Consider the following 8,137-nt stretch of genomic DNA (forward strand, 5'->3'; position numbering starts at 1 on the left):
CTAGTGCCACCCCCTCACTTTATAAACCGCCACCACCAGAAATGGCCGTTTGCCATAATCTCACCCACACCAATGTATCCGAGTTCAGTTTCTGTTACATTAAGGTCAGGCATTCTGGTGTGTGTTCTACGAGTCTAGCGACACAAACAGCCCCAAATAGATGCTTTTGAAGGATGTTCCAGATTTTGCCCTTTTGTCTGAGAATTCCCACACCCATCGCCACTCCCGAGAGTGGGCTCTGTCCCCACCAGACACTCCTGTTCCCATCTGTGTCAGTCGCGGGACCAAAGGGGCTGTGGCGCAGAGAGCACTGCTCCAAGGTCAATCCGGTGGCCCTCCACCCGGGGAGGTAGCCCGTCATCCTGTAGCTGGACAAACTCAATCACCTCATGACAGAGAAGCAAAAGACAGAGGGAGGACAAGGATGGGGTACCCTGGTCCCCTTCAAGGGCATGCCCCAGTTACCCGAAGACTTCCACAAGGCCCTGCCTCCTAAAGGCTAAGCCACTGGAACCAAGCTGGAAGCACATGCACATTTGGGACACACATGTGGTACAAACTACAACACACACACACACACTCACACACACACATTTACACACACACTCACACCCATACACATTTACACACACACTCACACCCATACACATTTACACACACACTCATACCTCACACATTCACACACTCACACACACTCACACACACATTTACACACATACTCACACCCACACACATTTACACACACTCACATACCTCACACACTCACACACACACACTCACACACACACTCACATACCTCACACACTCACACACACTCACACACACATTTACACACACTCACACCCATACACATTTACACGCACACTCACATACCTCACACACTCACACACACACATTTACACACACACTCACACACACACTCACACCCACACACATTTACACACACACTCATTCACACACTCACACCCACCCACACTTACACCCATGCGCTCGCTCTCTCTCTCTCTCTCTCTCTTTCTCTCTCTCTCTCTCTCTCTCTCTCTCTCTCTCTCTCTCTCTCTCACACACACACACACACACAGAAAGAAACCACATTTTTCTAAGTAGCTCTCTTCTCTTAGATTCACTTTATCTGGAAAATTCAGGTCTGTTTTTCCTCCCATACTCTATCTTCACACTTTATCCTAAAAGCTTGCTGCTCCTGTTTCCTTTCAGCCTCTTCATTAACAGCCCCCACTTGCCGTGCAGGCTGCTCTTGTCTGTCTCGTGTTTAATAATCCAGTTTCCTAAGAGCCCATTCATCCTGGCTCCAGGGCCAGTCTCGGATGATGAAGCACCTGTTCTCTGCACTGTCCTTGTCTGATCTCCCTGAATAGGCAACTTTGCAACCTCAAATCTTATATTCCATGGGAGAGATCAGGCTCAAGGAATAGGACCATAGGGACCACCATGTGGCTTTCCTCTTTTTCTGGGAGCCAGGGGCGCTTGGAAGAAACCAGGTTAGTTTTCTTCCTGTATGCAGACCTCCTTCTAACTGTGTGCAAACCCAACAAGAGCAAGGGGGTGGTTGTGTTTACTGCAATGTTCAGAAGAGAGTTGAGGGAAATAAAGAGGAAGAAGAAGGGGGAGCTCAGATAGGGCCCTGAACCCCGATTGGAGTTCCACAAAGAGAGTAGAGACAGAAGATGTAGAAGGCTCTGCTTCTCCTGAAGCCTAGCGGACCCTCCAGGCATCTCCCAGGCCCTCCACGTGGGTCTCATCTGCTTCTTACATGGAAAGCAGCTCTTCAAGAGAAGTGGGGCTTTTATGTCGACAGAATTCTAGTTTTCAAACAACCATGACCCATAAGGCAAGCCTTCTACTTCATCTGGTATCATCCAGAGAGACAGCCATCTGTCCCTTCTGGAAGGAAAATTGGCTGATAGGTAGTAGTGTATAATGCAGAAACTCATGGGTAATTTAAGGAGTTTTCCTGAGTAACTGTGACCATGGGGTAGTCTTACAGGGAGGCTTTAGGATCAGCCCTCAGATCAGAGGCCACTGCATTGTGTTAGGCTTGTGAACCTCAGTGTCTCAGGAGGCAGACTCCTGATTCAGCTGGACAGACAGTCTCCCAGAGTTTAGTAGCTCACAGCATGTCTGTATACAACCAGACAAGATGAGCCATTCAGAGTCTTCGTCTCTGCCCTATTCCAGAAACTTCTTAGTTCTCAAAAAACCAGAAACAAGGTTTGGAGAGATGGCCCAGAGGTTAAGAGCACTGGCTGCTCTTCCAGAGGTCCTGAGTTCAATTCCCAGCAACCACATGGTGGCTCACAACCACCTATAATGAGATCTGATGTCCTCTTCTGGCCTGCAGGCATACATGCAGGCAGAATATTGTATACATAATAAATAAATAAAATCTTTAAAAAAAAACAGAAACAAAACAAACAAACCTTTTAAACATGTTTATCAAACAGTAAGACCCAAGGGGCTGGAGAGATATCTCAGTGGTTAAAAGCACTGGCTGCTTGTTCTTCTGGAGGGTCTGGGTTCCCTGAACCCACATGACAGCTCACAGTGGCCTTTAACTCCAGTTTCAGGGGATCTGATGCCTTCTACTGGCCTCCATAGGTGCCAGGTACACTTGAGGTGCAGAGATATACATGCAGAGAAAGCATGAATATACATTATAATTTTGTTTTGTTTTTTTAGAGACAAGGTTTTGCTGTAGCTTTGGTGCCTGTCCTGAAACTAGCTCTTGTAGACCAGGCTGGCCTTGAACTCACAAAGATCTGCCTGCCTCTGCCTCCCGAGTGTTGGGATAAAAGGCGTGTGCCAGCCTGGTCTACAAGAACTAGTTCCACGACAGCTAGAGCTGTTACACAGAGAAACCCTGTCTCAAAAAAAAAAAAAAAAAAAAAGAAGAAAAAAAGAAGAAGATATTTTAGTGTTGGTAGGTGTCTTAGTTTACTTTCTATTGCCATGATAAAACACTGATCAAAAGCCAAAAGCAACGTAGGGGAGAGAGGGTTTATTCCATCTTATGCTTCTGGGTCCATCACTGAGGGAAGCCATGCAAGAACCCAAGACAGGATCCTGGAGGCAGGTACTGAAGCAGAGGCCATGGAGGGTGCTGCTTACTGGCTTGCTCCTTGTGGTGGCTCAGCCTGCCTTTGTATTTCTCTCTGAATCACTTGCCCAAGGATGACACTGCTTACAGTGGACCAGGCCCCCCAACATCAAACATCAGTCACAAAAGTACCCCCCCCCCAAACTTCCTATATGATAATCTGATGGAGGTGTTTTCTCAATGGAGTCCTGCTTTATCAGAAAGCAAGCTTGTGCCAAGATGACCGAAAAACTAATCAGGAAAGGGGATGGGGTGGTGGTGGTCTAGATTTTCAGAAAAAAAGTTAGCCTTTCTCTCTCTCTCTCTCTCTCTCTCTCTCTCTCTCTCTCTCTCTCTCTCTCTCTTTTTGTTTTGTTTTTTGAACAAGGTTTCTCTGTTTCTGGCTGTCCTGTCACTCTCTAGACCAGGCTGGCCTTGAACTCAGAGATCCACCTGCTTCTGCCTCCCAGAGTGCTAAGATTAAAGGCCTGTGCCACCATCACCCAGTCTTTTTTTTTTTTTAACGTGTGTGTATAATGTACGTACCTGTCAGGTACAGGCAAGAGATATTGTCCTTCAGGTGGCCTGGAACTTGCTAAAGAGACTAAGCTGGCTGGCCGAAAAGACGCCCCAGTGACCCACCGGTCTCTGCCTCCCCAGAACTGGGATCAGAAGCACATGTCACTGTGCCAAGCTTTATAGATACATAGGTTCTATGGACCAAACAGAAGTCAGAACAACTGCTTCACCAGCTGAGCCATCAAGTCAGCCCTGACTTCCTAAGAAGCTAACCGGAGTCTGCAAAAGCTGCTTTGAAACTCCTACCTGTAAGTCAGTTTCCTAATCCCCTTCCTTCTTGCTTTTTAAAAATATTTTATTTATATGCAGAGTTATGGTGGTTTGAGCTGCTATGTGGGTGCTAGGAGCCAAACCCAGGTCCTCTGTAAGATTAGTGAGCACACCGACCTGGATTCTGAGCCCTTTCTTGACTTTTTTTTTTTTTTTTGAGACAGAGTTTTTCTGTGTAGCTTTGGAGCCTGTCCTGGAACTCACGGTGTAGTCGAGGCTGGCCTTTTACTCACAAAGATCCACCTGTCTCTGCCTCCCAAGTGCTGGGATTAAAGGCGTGTGTCACCACCGCCTGGCTCCTTTCTTGACTTTTGTTTAGCTGTGTGTTTCCTGGGCTCCATTATAATCACATGGAACCACCACTGTGGATGACCACTTGGCTCTCAGTGGTAGAAGGTCACCCTGTGGGGTGTCCATCTGTGAAGTGCCCAGCAGGATGGCCTCTAAGCCTCACTGATGGATGCTCTAATATTCTTTAATAAAGTTCTCTCTAAGCTTGAGTCAGCTGGAGAGGACTCTGTTGCTCCAAGCCAAGGGCACTTACTGACACACAGAGAAAGGCAATAATCAAATTAAGATGGTTTCCCACAGAGCCCGATGTCAGCAGGAGGATTGTGCACAGCGAGAGGGGGACACAGTCAGGGAAGCCTGGGGAGAAGTCTGAAATGTGACGAGGAACCAGGCACAGACAGGTAAGAGTGAAGAAAGAGACTGCTGGATAAGTGGGCGGAAGACGCCAATGGTGACCCTGGGGTGCTTCAGAAGAGGGAGGGTTGGCGTGTTAGGTTAAGTGGAGGTGGGTAGAAGGACTTGCAGCTGGAAAGAGGAGGAGCCATGCACACCAGGGGATTACAGGTGCACACAGTCACATTTCTGGTTTTTTTAAGCTAAGGTCTTGGCTGGGTGGTGGCGGAGGTGCATACCTTTAATTCCAGCGCTTGGGAAGTAGAAGCAGGAGGATCTCTGTGTGTTCGAGGCCAGCATGAGTCCTCGGACAGTAAGGACTACACAGAGAAAGCCTGTGTCGAAAAACAAAACAAAAGTAAATACAAGGTCTTGCTGTGTAGCTCAGGCCACACTCAATCCTCCTGCCTCTGCCTCTCAAGTGCTAGGACTTAAATTATGCACCAGCACCCCCAGCACTCAACCCACACCACGACTATAACTCACATCTTGAGTCAGAACCTAAAGAAGTAGCGCCAGATTCCTGACGGAGAAGTGTGTGAGATGCACGCTTGGTATTTTCGGCCCTTAAATTTGGGGGGCTTGCTACCTCAGTCTCTTGTTCCCAGTTAGTATGGGGTCCAACTGGTGAGTGCCTGTGTTGGTAACTTCTCTCTTGTTGCAATAAAACTCAATCACGAAGGCAATTGATAGGAGAAACGGTTTCTTTGGGGCTTATGGTTCCAGGGAGTTCCCAGTCATCACCATCCTTGCCCGGGCAGTGTGGCATCAGGCGGGCACCCCGACTAGATCCGGAAGTGGAACTGAGGGTTCCGGTCTCTAACCACAAACAGGAAGCAGAGAGAGAATCAGAAATGGCGAGAGTCTTTTAAACCCCTCAAAACCTCCCCGCTCCCAAAATACTTCCTCCCTTCCTCCAGCAAGACCACGCCCCCTGAAGTTGTGTAACTAGGGTCACCAACTTCGGATCAAGCTTTCAAATATCTGAGGCTTGGACGCCATTCTTACATTACCACAGTGCCCATGCTCAGTAGGTGTTGGCTGTTTTGAACCTCGTTTCCGGAAAAAATTGGTTCAGAGAGAGACAAGACTTTGAGGGGAAGCAATCCACAAGACAGATCGAGAGTCCAGCTTCCCTGTGCGCCTGGCCCTCAGCACCCAGGTTTTCTCCTGGGCTCCTAGGTTTCTGTGTTCTCTCTGTGAAGGCTCTGCACCAGGGGAAGACGTGGGCGAGCCGTCTTCTCCTTTCCACCCATAACAATTCCACACCAGACGCTGGAGGACAGGTTGTGGGCCTGTTCCCTATCCTGGGCTGTTCTCTGTCACGATGGTGCCCACCTGGTGGCTACCCCCTGCCCTGTGTCGGCCTCCAGCCAGGTGGGAGCCGCACGGGGGAGAGGGGGCAGGGTTCCCTGGGCGGGGCTTCCTCGTCTTTCCCCTCTTCCCTTGGGAGAGGCTGGATTGCTTGCACGCTGCACGCTGTCTCTCTCGGCCTTCTTTGTGCCGGCAGTGGCAGATATCTGGGGTGGGTAGACGGTTGTGCAGAAAGTCCTAGAATTTCAGCTCAGTCTTCCAACTTCCTGGAAGCAGATATTGAACATTTTCCCCTTTCTTTTTGCTTTTTATGAAAATCAATTTTCCTTTTTAGTGTTCATTACAAAATAAATACAACACCAAACTAGGCTGAGGCGGTAACTCAGTTGGCAGAGAGTTGGTGCTTACCTAGGGTGATTATGCATGCTGCAAGGCGTATCTGTCATGTGTTCTTTATCTTTGATGTGGGCTCCAGCTCTGAGAGGATTTTCATTTTTATGAGGTCAAATCTTAGGATTTCTAAAGATTTTGCTTAGGGAGCTTGTTCTCTATTCCAAGAATATAAAAATATTTTATCACGTTTCCTTAAAAGACCTCAGTGATTCCGCTGGTAGTGGGGAGCAAACTGTTCCCCCAGAAAGACTGATACTCTGAGCATCAATCCACAGGTGATACAGCTCTTTCTGAGCACAGACAGAATTTCAAAAGTAGCGCTGAGCAATATATGGATCATGGTTGTTTAAATTAGTATATACTTCATCATGACCAAGACAATCTTTTTTTTTTTACCTTTTTTTTCTTTTTTCCAAGACAATCTTTGAGTGTTGGCGTGCTTAAGGAGACCAGCGTTGCCTTTCGTCTTCCTCAGTTCCTGCCTCCCCTGAACTATGCTTTTTTACAGTTGGAAAGGGGCCCTCTCTTCTCCACAGGATCCTTTGTTTGATCCACTGAGGTGTGGGTTCGAGGTAGTAAGGTTTAGACTCCATGTGTATGCTGTGCACGGGGGTCCGGGCAGAGGCAAAAAGCCACTGCAACTTTTTGTAGAACTAGAGAACATTTTTCTTATTATTTCTTGTTGGGAGGTTGTTTGGGGCTTTTGAGACACTCTAGTCTGGGCTGGCCTGAAACTCTCTTTGTGTGTGTATATGTGAATGTGTGTGGTATATATGTCGTGGTAAAAATAAAATGGTGCCCTTCCCTGAGGGGCAGCAGTGGGTCCCAAATAGGGAGTTGCTGGGCGGGTGACAGACCTCAGCGAGTCAGCCGGTCCCATGAGGAGCCAGGAAGGGTTAGAGACAAGGTTGGAAGGGGTTTAGTGGGCTATGGGAGGGAAGGGGAAAGGGGAGAGGGAGGGAGAAGGGGGACAAGGAGAGAGAGGCAGAGAGAGAGAGAGAGAAAGAGAGAGAGAGAGAGAGAGAGAGAGAGAGAGAGAGAGAGAGAGAGCATCTGACGGGCTTGTGTGGATGGGGCCAGTAGCGTGGGATTCCATGGCCCACTTCTGGGCCGTGAGGGTCTAAGTGGCTTCCATTTTGCAGGGCTCCATCTCGGGTTTAATAAAAAGACCCCGAGAGGTCTGCACAGTTTTTGGACAGAATCAAAGTCCCTGCAGTAACCATCAGTGGAAGAACCTGGTTTTAAATGGAGGCTTGGAACAAGTATAGGACAAGCAGGTCCTGTTGGACATTGGTCTGCAGGCTCCCGAACCTGAGCATTGGTACATTGAGAAGGCAGAGCACAGCTGTTGGCTGCTAGCTATGCTGACTCCCGAGCAGGTGCAGAGGAACCCACGTGACCCTTCTGAGAGGTCACAGAAGCCAAGTGAGGTGCTCACTTCACAGCGTGGACTCGGTGGCCCTCAAAACACATTTTCTCATGTTCTGGCATCTGGTAGTAAAGGGCTCATTTTTATACAGAGAACAACCAGATGCGGCGGCATAGGCCCACAATTCCAGCACTTGGGAGGTGGGAAAACAGGAAGTGAGGAGTTCAGAATTGTCCTCCAATACATAGCAGTTGGGAGCTGGCATGGGCTACAAAATAACAAAATAAATACAAATACAAAATAACAGTAAAACCTAAATCCAAAGAATCATAGGGAAAATGAAGGCTACTATTTAGGAAGCTCACCCTATGGAGGGGAGAGGCATGACAACATGGGACATCCCTCTCCTTGTTTTTTTTTTTAATATTTATTTA

The sequence above is a fragment of the Microtus ochrogaster genome, chromosome 22, assembly GCF_000317375.1.
Source record: "Microtus ochrogaster isolate Prairie Vole_2 chromosome 22, MicOch1.0, whole genome shotgun sequence".
In the NCBI taxonomy this organism is placed as follows: domain Eukaryota; kingdom Metazoa; phylum Chordata; class Mammalia; order Rodentia; family Cricetidae; genus Microtus; species Microtus ochrogaster.